Raw genomic sequence first — 11,450 nt, 5'->3', positions numbered from 1 at the left:
AATTACCTGGCCTGAATGTCAGTAGTACCAAGGATGAGAAACTCTGCCATAGATGCTGCGATGCTGCTGAATATCCTATAATGCACAGGACAGCCCCTCACAACAAATAATTAGCTGGCCTGAATGTCAGTAGTACCAAGGATGAGAAACTCTGCCATACTCTGAGGCCTGGCTGTACTTCTTGGGCTCAAAATATCAACAGGTAGAAAGAAAGGTGAGCAGAGAGTGGCCAGGCATGGTGGCTCATGCCTGTAATCCCAGCACTTTGGGAGACCGAGGCGGGTGGATCACCTGAGGTCAGGAGTTTGAGACCAGCCTGGCCAACATGGTGAAACCCCATCTCTACTAAAAATACAAAAAAATTAGCCTGGTGTGGTGGCGCACACCTGTAATCCTAGCTACTCAGGAGGCTGAGGCAGGAGAATTGCTTGAACCCGGGAGGCGGAGGTTGCAGTGAGCTGAGATCACGCCACTGCACTCCAGCCTGGGCGACAGAGCAAGACTCCGTCTCAGAAAAAAAAAAAAAAAAAAAAAGTGAGCAGAGTCCTTCCCTAGCAGGGTCACTGACCGTCAGAGTGTCCCCAGGAATACTGCTTACCTCCTGGGGACCAGGATCGCCAAGGACAGTTTGGAGTAGGATATCTGAGTTTGAGACTCAGCTCCTCCACTGACCTGCTGTTAGATTTTGGGCAAGTCCCTTAACCTCTCTGAGCCTCCATTTCCTATCAGCACAGTGGGGATGAAAAGACCTGCCTCGCTGTGTGGATTGAATGGGGAAGCATGTGAAAGCACAGTGCCGGGGTGCCTGGCACTTGCGTAGGGTCTGCTTGATTGTTGGCTTCCTTCCCTCCCAGCCTAGTATATCCAGGTGGCATTATTCTTCTCTGACATGCTCACTGACGGGCATAAACCCATTAACCCTGTGCCTCCCCCCTGCCCCACAGGGACAGTGGGACACTTAAGAGATTTACGTGGGAGCTTCTATGGAGGTCGAGGACTCTCAAGAGCTGGGTCCTTGGCTTGAGCCCAGAGACTGAGAGGTAGACGGAAGCCACAGGTCACATTCTAGCTCTCAGTCAATCTCCACCACAATGCCCATGGGCCTCTTCCTCCCACCGACTTCTGGCACTGTGTGTGCCACCCTTTTGGCACCAGCAAAATAAGCCTTGTGACCACTTTCAGCTGGGGTTTCTATTTATAACTCTTAGCACACACAGCTTATCGTATCTGCAGGTCTTGGGTTAGAAGCTCCTGGAGTCCCCTTTCCTTACAATGCGGGCCACAAAAATCAGAACAAAGGACATCTGCGCCACCGTTTGACAGGGTGGGGAAGTAAGACTTCACAGGTGTGGTGGGCCTGAAGCCCAGACTTCCGGAGACACAGGCCGCGGCTTTTGCCATAGAACTGCAGTATGACATTGATCAGGCACCTTTCTGTGGTCAGTGCTGGGCTGGGCATGGGGTGGGCCGTGGGGTGGGGTTGATGCCCAGTACATGTGATTGAAGAAAAGATTCTGAAAGGAAACAATTCCTTTTCTCATTCTTTCGGTCTGAGTTCCTCAGGACATAATCCCCTTGGCCCCTCTGGTTTTTCGGTTTTTATTTTATTTATGTATTGTTCTTTGGTTTAAAACAGACCCACGGCCCTCTTTGAGTCTTCTCAGTCCTATGCACAGGGTGGGTGTTGATTGAATGGATGGGAGGACAGATGGACAGAAGAACGGGTGGAAGGACTGTGTGCCCTGTGAGTGGGTGGGGGTATGAGTGGATGGCAGGATGAAAGAATAGATGGGTAAATGGAGCAGAAAATGTGCTTCCTTATTTCTGGGAACCAACTACAAGGAACACATGTTCAGTATGTAATTGTGTATGGCCTCCAGTTCAGGGGAGCACTCGGCAGAATTCCTACCCCAACTTTGGGAGCTGTGATACATAGAGCCATGAACAGACAGGGCAGATGGGGTGAGGAGCTTATGATAAGGGATCCAACAGGAACTGAGGGTGAAGGAAATGGCCATGCAGGATTCAGGCGGCTCGGGTGACTATGTACCCTACAGAGTGCTTGGAAGTTCATTCCTGGGTTTCCTTTCTTGTGCACTGCTGTTGCCAAATCAAAGCCCCTTCATGGAATCTGCCTCGGTTTGTTCCAGTCTCTAGTGCCTTCTAGGAAGGATCACTGCTTTCCAGAGTGACCTGCTCACGCTGACTTCCCTCTCCTCACATCCCCTGAGTCCATATCTACAAAGAAGTATAAGCTTTTGGAAGACACTGGTTCTTGAGTGAAGCTACGAACAGTTCCATGTAACAGAATCACTGGTTGGAAAAGCCCTTGGAGATGATCTCCAAACTGGGCCATTTTACAGGCAGGAAAACCAAGGTCCAGGGAAGGAAGAGGACTTTCCAGGATCAGGTAGCAAGTGAGTGACAAGGGAAATCCTGGTCTTCCGAGTCTCAGGTTATGAATCCACAACTTGCTCTTCTCCTGCCCAGCCACAGCCCCTGTGCCCCACCGGTCCCATCAGGACTTTTTTTCTCTTTGGGGGAGATCTCACTATTTCTTCCGTCTCTGCTGTCAATGGAGATGGAGAGGAAGATCAGGTCCTTCAGAGGTCCTGGTGAATCTCTGCTCAGATCCCCTCCTTGGGACACCAGGCTTCATGGTCTGACTCCCTGACCTCCCTGTTTATACCTGAGTTTGACCAAATGCAGCCCAAAACTTGACCAGACAGAGAACAGGGTGTTCAAGCTCCAAAGAGAGCAGGGAGAACACAGACTGGAGCCAGGGAGAGGCAAAAAGGGGCTGAGAACTGGCATGAGCACTCCAGGCACTCTGTTGGGCAATTATGGTATCTCATTTATTCTCACAACCCCATGAGATAGGGGCTGTTATCTCTGTTTTACAAATGAAAGAGTGGCTCAGTTTATCAAGTTGGTCAGTGATGAGGCAAAGATGAAAATCCAGGTCTAGGCAACCCCAAAGCCCTTGCTGAGTCATGAGCCCCGAGACAATGTGCTGTGTCACAGCACTGTCATTTAGCCACCCAGGAGGAGCGGAAATGTCTCTCATGAGGGTCCAAATTAACAAGGTCAAGGCTAACAGGGATCAATGCAAAGTCCTGATTGTCAGAAAGTCATTTGCACAAGTGCAGAATGGAGTCCGGGCGACTGGACAGCAGACCATCAGGATATTGTCATCATGCGACTGTCACTGCCACTCTTTCCACTTTGCAGTTTATAAACCTCTGTCACGGCTGGGCACAGTGGCTCACACCTGCAATCCCAGCACTTTGGGAGGCCGAGGTGGGCGGATCACAAGGTCAGGAGTTCAAGACCAGTCTGGCCAAGATGGTGAAACCCCGTCTCCACTAAAAATGCAAAAATAGCCAGGCGTGGTGGCAGGTGCCTGTACTCCCAGCTACTCTGGGAGGCTGAGGCAGAAGAATCGCCTGAACCCAGGAAGCGGAGGTTGCAGTGAGCTGAGATCATCCCACTGTACTCCATCCTGGGTAACAGAGTGAGACTCCATCTCAAAAAAAAAAAAAAGCCCCTTCACTTGGTGATCTTGGGGCTTTGATTGGCCATTAACAAGCATAAGGATAAATGTGAAAAAGAGTTGGGGGGTGTCTTTCAGCAGGTGTGCTGTGGCTGCCTGTAAGGCCAGTGAGCTATTTGTTTTTATTAATCCAGGGTAATATAGATAGATATTGTATACAGCACTGCGCTGAATATATGACATGTTTCATCTCATTTAATTCTCACAACAACCCTTTGGAGTTGTGACTATTATAATTCCTATTTCACAGACCAGAAAACCAAGAGGTGAAGAAAGTTGGCCAACGTCACACAGCTAGTAAATAGCAGAATTCAGGCTCATATCTGATAAGTATCAAGAAAACTGTCATTCTGAACATGTCAGCCCCCCTCTGGAGTCATGCGTCCAGTTTTGGGGTCATTCTTAGGGGAGTCCTTGACACAGAGGAATGAGGAACCCATGAGGGACACCATCACCCGAAGCCTTGTTTGAAGGAGCTGAGAATATTTACCCCAGAGAAGAAAATCGTCAGAGGACATACAATTGGTGTTTTGAAGGGCAGAAAGCTCCTCTGCTTAAAAACAGATTGGCTTCACAGGATATTTACCAACCTACAGACAACAACTATTGCCACCTATTGGTGGGAGGTAACATTGATGTGGTGATACCAGCTACCCTAACTGCTCTGTTCCATCAGCGAAAATTTGAATTGAAACTTTCATACACAAAGGTCAAAGGTGCCTTCTTTTCTTTTCTTTTCTTTTCCTTTTTTTTTTTTTTTTTTTTTTTTTACAGGTTCTCACTCTGTCACCCAGGCTGGAGCACAGTGGCGCGATCTTGACTCACTCTGCCTCCCGGGCTCAAGCAATCCTCCAGCCTCAGCCTCCTAAGTAGTTGAGACTACAGGTGCACACCACTATGCCTGGCTAATTTTTGTATTTTTGTAAAGAAGAGGTTTCACCATGTTGTCCAGGCTGGTCTTGAACTCCTGGGCTCAAGCAATACACCCACCTCGGCCTCCCAAAATGCTGGGATTATAGGCATAAGCCACCACTCCCTACCAGAAAAGTGCTCTTAATCCTGACAGGTTTTCACTTAGAAGAGGTAGCAGATTTACCTTTGTGGAGAGATAATTTGCACCAATAAGCAAAAATTACAAGGTACCAATAGGAAGGTCAATTTTCTTTTTCTTTTATTATTTTTTTAGGAGTTTAGGAGCGGAGGTTTAATAGGCAAAAGAAAGAGAAAGAAACGGAAAGGAAAACAGCTCTGCCTTTAGTGAGAAAGATGGGACTTCTGAGAGGAAAAGACTCAATTTTCTTTTCCTTTTAATTTTTTGAGATGATATCTTGCTCTGTCACCCAGGCTGAAGTGCAGTGGCTTGATCACGGCTCACTGCAGCCTCAAACTCTTGGGCTCAACCGAATCTCCCACCTCAGCCTCCCGAGTAGCTATCATTACAGGTTCACATCACCACACCTGGCCTTACGGTCCATTTTCTGACCATTAAAACATCCCAATATCTCCAGGAGCTGCTCGGGAGTAGTGAGCCACTTGTCTGTGGAGGAGATCAAGCCCTGCTGAATCTCCCGTCTCTCAGGAGATTGGGAGAAATCAATCCCAATGTTTTGGTGGGTCGAGGGCTTTCGTGGGTTACCTGCTCTGAGTTACAGGTGGTCAACTGAGGAGAGGTCTGCCAGGATTGGTAGTCTCTCTATTGTCTTATCCAAGGAGGAACTTGTAAGCCAGACCAGAGGGAGAGGGGGTACCCCTAGGGCAGAGCTTCAGGGGAGAGATTTTGGACAGGTGGGAGTCTGACAGCATTTATCTTCCAGATTCAGCTCTTAGACTTGGCCAAGAGCTAGTCAGAGAACGATGGATCCGTGAATAAATGGTTATGACCCGCCATCACTTCCCAAACTCGCCTCTCACACAGGCCTTTGTAAACAACCCAAGAAAACAACAGTCCCTTGTAGATTCCATAAATGTGATCAAGGCTCTGCTGAACACAGAGGCTCAGAGTGTGGCCAAGGGCAGGAGTAGCTGGGTAGGAGTCAGGGTCAGAGGCCTGGGGCAAGGGCCCTCGTCTGTCTACTGAACCCTGGCCTGTGTGGGTTTTTTCATCAAAGCCCCACATTGATTTGGGCCCTGGATGCTGGGCCACCTGTGCTTTGTGGATTTGCTAGGAGGGTTTTTGAAGAAGGGGCTGTGAAATCAGACAGACCCTGGCTTGAATCCTGGCATGGTTTTCATATTAGCCTTGTGAAGTTAAGGCAGTTTCTTCTCTGCTCCGAGCCTCAGATTCCTCATCTGCAGAATGGACAAAGTGCCTGTGCCCTCCTTACAGGGTTGGTGTGAGGATTAAGTGAGATCTCCAACATAAAGCACTGAGTGCAGTGCCTGACACATAGCGCATTATTGTGATTATTAAATTAACCTCTGTCAGTGAAGACTGGCCTCCCTCTCCCTGTCCTCTCCATGTTTTCTATGGCCATGGCCCCTGGTCTTTGGGACATTTGATACTGAAGTGCCCCTGCTGGCCCTCACTTGGTTAACAACTGTTGCTGGGGCCCTACACATGAAAACACCCACATCCTTGGCCATGGCTGTGCTACCACCCTCCCTCCCACCTTCTCTGATACAGCAGGGACAGAGATGCAATTGAGAGCCCTCAGTCCCGAGATGAGGCAAGATATGCTCTGAGATTCCTCACTGTTCTCAGAGAGAGAAGAGCAACTGGGCCCATCCAAAAGACAGTCTGCACCTGGAACTCAGCACCCAGGAGGTCACCCCTGCAGGACCTGTAGAGGAGGCTGTGTCCTGGTGGCCTTAGGTGGCTGCATTACTGGTCAGTGTGTGTATGTGTGTGCATGTGTGTGCATCCATGTATGCCTGCAGTGACTGGTCATAGACCCCACTAGTGTGTGTCAGAGACAGGGTGGTGCGGTAGGAAGGATGCAGACATTGCCGTTTGCTACACCCAGGTTCACAAACCAGCTCTGTAGCTTCGGGGCTACATAAGCGTGGAGAGTTAGCTTTATGTTTTTATTTTTATTTTTATTTTGAGACAGAGTCTCGTTCTGTCACCCAGGCTGGAGCGCAATGGTGCAATCTCAGCTCACTGCAAACTCCGCCTCCTGGGTTCAAGCAATTCTCCCGCCTCAGCCTCCCTCAAGAGTAGCTGGGATTACAGGCACCTGCCATCATGCCTGGCTGATTTTCCATGTTGGCCAGGCTGATGTCAAACGCCTGACTTCAAGTGATCCACCCGCCTCGGCCTCCCAAAGTGCTGGGATTACAGGTGTGAGCCACTGCACCCGGCCGAGAGTTGGCTTTATATTATCAAGTCTCAGGGTCTTCATTTGAGAGAAGGGGAAAGGAAAACTTACCTTACATGGCATTTTACTAGTTGAATCAGGGCATGGATAGAAAATATCTGGCACAAGGTCTTGGCACATGGCAAACACTCAAATGGTGGCTTCTGTCATTTTTGTGCGTGTTGGTTTCACGGTGAATATGTCCATGGGTTTGGGTTGGCCAATGATTGTTCCATGTCTCTCTCACTAAGCAAACCTTGATTCGCAGCCACCTATTTGTATCTCTTTTCCGTATTTAAAAGGAATTGTGTGAAAGCCTCACTGGTGAGTCTTCTTAGCTTGATGTTGGTGAGGCCAGAAGGAGAAGGTTTAGGGAAATGCATGCTAATACCCTTCATGTACTGAGGCAGGGCCGGCATCTCCCCTTGAGAGTAGAGGTGGGCAGTGCTGGGTGGGAAAGGCTTTCATTCCAAAATCTCATATTTGTCTGTGCTTTTAAAATTTTATTTTATTTATTTAGTTTTAGAGACAGGGTCTTGCTCTGTCACCCAAGCTGGAATGCAATGGTGCCATCATGGCTCACTGTAGCCTCAAACTCCTGGGCTCAAGTGATCCTCCCTCTTCAGCCTCCCAAGTAGTGGGGACTACAGGCACACACCACCACCAGGCCGGCTAATTTGTGCTTATTTTTATAGAAAGAATGTCTCCTAGTTTTCAGCTCCAGATTTCCCTGTCTCTAAGTTAGTTCAGCAAATATTTACTAATATTCACTATAATACTCAGAGCTGCCATTTAGTGAACATTTAAAAACACTTTCCATACCCCACTTCTCACTCTCGGCTCCCTTAGGGAAAGGGAGAGGCAGTTCATTTTATAGATGAGCAAATGAAGCTGGGAGAAATTCAGTTACTCATTCCAGCCCTTGCACGGCGAAGGAGAGAAGACCCAGATGCTTTATCTGAGGAAGGTAAAAGGATATGAGAAAGAACAAGAAATAGTCTCTATCCTCAAGGACCTGACAATGAAATGCAGCATTAATGGCAGACAAAGCAGTGGACACATACCTTGGTGGTGTTTCTTTGCAGGGCGCTGCTGTGGGAGGGTAGGGGACAGAACCGCTATTTCTGTCTGAGTAGGAGTCTTCCTTGGGGGGTGACTGGGGACTGGGCTGTGTCTTTTTTTTGAGATGGAGTCTCGCTCTGTCACCCAGGCTGGAGAGCAGTGGCGTGATCTTGGCTCACCACAACCTCCACCTCCTGGGTTTAAGCGATTCTCCTGCCTCAGCCTCCCAAGTAGCCGGGACTATAGGCGTGCACCACCTCGAGCGGCTACTTTTTGTATTTTTAGTAGAGATGAGGTTTCACCATGTTGGCCAGGGTGGCCTCAAACTTCTGACCTCAAGTAATCTGCCCACCTCAGCCTCCCAAAGTGCTGGGATTACAGGCATGAGTCACCGTACCTGGCCTGGGCCGTGTCTTGAAGGCTACGCTCTTTTTCTTGGGGAGCAATAGAGCATGGCCAGCCTGGACCTGTTTCAGGTGTTGGGAGACAGGAAGCCCAGGCAGGGAGACAGAGTGGCAGGAGTGGGGAGGTCAGGCAGAGCCACATGGGGTTCCTGGTGGGAGCTTGAGTCTGGGAGTCCGGAGGGTCTGGTCTTTGGAAGGAGGGGTAGACAAGAGCTAGGGAGGGTTAGGCAGGGCCCCGGATTAAGGGAGCGCAGAGAAGGGAGAGGCAGAACCCACCCTATAGATTAACAGGGCCAGGCCACAGAGGCCATTCTGACCCTGTGAAGCCCCCAGGGCAGGCCACTGCCACCAGAGCCCCGAGCTGGAATGCAGATGGCCTGACCCTAGTGTGTGTGTTTCAAGGGGGGTGCTGACCCCTGCTTCCATCAGAGCTGGGAGAGCAGGAAAGCTGCAGCCCATAGATAAGGACTCTCTGGAGAGACCTTGGGTGGGGACTGGGGAGGCCAATGCCTGGGGCAGCCAGCCCAGAGGCAGCAAAGACCAAGTATGATGGGGGAAGAGGGAGTGCCCTGTTGTCACAGCAGTTTGGCAGAGGGTGGTGTGAGTAGCTGAGACGCTGGAAACAGAGGGTAGAACCAGCGAGGGAAGGGCTTTCACTACCAGATATTGAAGTGTCGACAGGAGGAAATGATTGTTTTTTGAGCCCCAGAATCATATGATCAAACCTATAGTCCGTCGTGCTCACTAGAACGTGAGCTTCCCAAGGCAAGGAGTTCGTCTAGTATTCCCAGCACTGAGCACAGCATCAGTCACTTAGTAGGTGCCACGTTGATATTTAATAGATATGTTTCATAGATATGTACTGCCACAATATATACAATGTTTATGGATATATATATGTTATGTAGTAAACATTTTAAAACTTTGATGAGAATACACACTAATGGTCAAGGGAATGGTTACTTTGGGGAAGAGAGGAAATAGGATTGAGATAGAATACAAAAGGGATTTCAGCTATGTCTGAATTTTTTTCTTATAAAGAAGAACTGGGACCAGGCGCGGTGGCTCACACCTGTAATCCCAGCACTTTGGGAGGCCGAGGCGTGTGGATCACTTGAGGTCAGGAGTTTGAGACCAGCCTTGGCCAACATGGTGAAATCCCATACTACTAAAAATACAAAATAGCTGGATGTGGTGGTGGGTGCTTGTAATCCCAGCTACACGGGAGACTGAGGCAGGAGAATCACTTGAACCCAAGAGACAGAGGTTGCAGTGAGCTGAGATTGTGCCACTGCACTCCAGCCTGGGTGACAGAGTGAGACTCTGCCTCAAAAAAAAAGAACTGGGCTGGGCATGAGGGATCATGCTTGTAATCCCAGCACTTTGGGAGACCAAGGTGGGAGGATCGCTTTGAGTCCGGGAGTTTGAGACCTGCCTGGGCAACATAATGACATCTAGCCTCTACAGAAAAAAGAGTTTTTTTAATTAGCCAGGCATGGTGGTGAATGCCTGTAGTCCCAGCTACTCAGGAGGCTGAGGTGGGAGGATTACTTGAGCCTGGGAGGTTGAGGCTGCAGTGAGCTATGATCACATCACTGCACTCCAGCTGGGGCAACAGAGTGAGACTCCATCTCAAATAAATAAATAAATAAATAAATAGAAAAACTAAAGAAAACATGACTGTAAACATTTGTTAAATGTGAATGGTCAGTACGTGGGCTCCTGTAATATTTGTCTTCATAATTTAAAAAACATTTCTTACTTTTAAAAAGAAAATAAATTTATGCACCATTTTAAAAAATGTCCAGAATATCTCTTTCTCCAGTAGATGGCGGTGTTGAGGCCTATGGCTTCTTAAGATTACAAACAAGCCTAGGCAATTATCTTGACATGGACCCTTCATGGGCTTCCAAATTGTCAGCAGCTGGAGTAAAAGTGCCACTCTGAAATAATGAAGCCAAGCTTGGTTTGCTTCCTTATATTCTTGACCCCTGTAGTTCAGAGTAATTATTTATTTATTTATTTATTTTTATTTTGAGACAGAGTCACTCTGTCGCCCAGGCTGGAGTGCAGTGGCACAATCTCTGCTCACTGCAACCTCCGCCTCCCAGGTTCAAGTGATCCTCCTGCCTCAGCCTCCCGAGTAGCCGGGATTACAGGCACCCACCACCATGCCTGGCTAATTTTTGTATTTTTAGTAGAGATGGGGTTTCACCATGTTGACTGGGCTGGTCTCAAACTCCTGACCTCAGGTGATCTGCCCACCTCAGCCTCCCAAAGTGCTGAGATTACTGGCATGAGCCACCATGCCAGGCCCAGAGTGAGTATTTATAATATCATCGTGCCTAGATTATGGTTCTCGGTGGAGGATCTCAACACTCCTTTCCAGCGGTGACATCATACTAACTGTGTAAGTCCTGGCTCACCCCTCAAATGTAACATTGTAGCCTTGTGCATTTTGATTCTTAGTGGCCTCAGGGTAAAAAAATACACTGTACACTCAGAGAGTGTTTGAGTCCAAGCTCCACCTCCTACTTGGATGACCGGGTTGATTCACTCAACCACCTTGAGTCTCAGCTTGCTCAATAGGAGGGTGTAGATGACAGCCATTTCTCAGTGACTGAGAGGATTAAATCAGATAATATAGTGTGTGAAGTCTCCTGAGACAGAGCCTGGTACATGGTAGATTCCCAAACTGCATTAACTCTTCCGATTGAAGACTTTGTGCAACCCAGACTTTGTTCTCTTTCCCCTTACGCCCCAACCATGCCCATTTTTCAAGGCGTATTCAAGTGTATCTCTTCCATGAAATTGTTCCTCGTAGCCCAATGGCTCCTGTCACTGACTGCTTCATAATCATAGTTCAAAATCAGCCAGGCGTGGTGGCACATGCCTGTAGTCCCAGCTACTCAGGAAGCTGAAGTGGGAAGATCACCTGAGCCCAGGGAGGTTAAGACTGCAGAGAGCCGTGATGGCACCACTGCACTCCAGCCTGGGCGACAGAGCAAGACCTTGTCTCAAAAAAAAATGTTTTAAATCATAGTTAATTTTTCATTTGTTTATTTATTTATTTTTGCCTCCTCAGATAGTAAAAGGCTTTAGCCTTTGAAAGTAGGAATGCCAGTTCAAATGTCA

This window comes from Pongo abelii, chromosome 1, assembly GCF_028885655.2.
Source record: "Pongo abelii isolate AG06213 chromosome 1, NHGRI_mPonAbe1-v2.0_pri, whole genome shotgun sequence".
In the NCBI taxonomy this organism is placed as follows: domain Eukaryota; kingdom Metazoa; phylum Chordata; class Mammalia; order Primates; family Hominidae; genus Pongo; species Pongo abelii.
Note: the sequence above shows the minus strand (reverse complement) of the source record.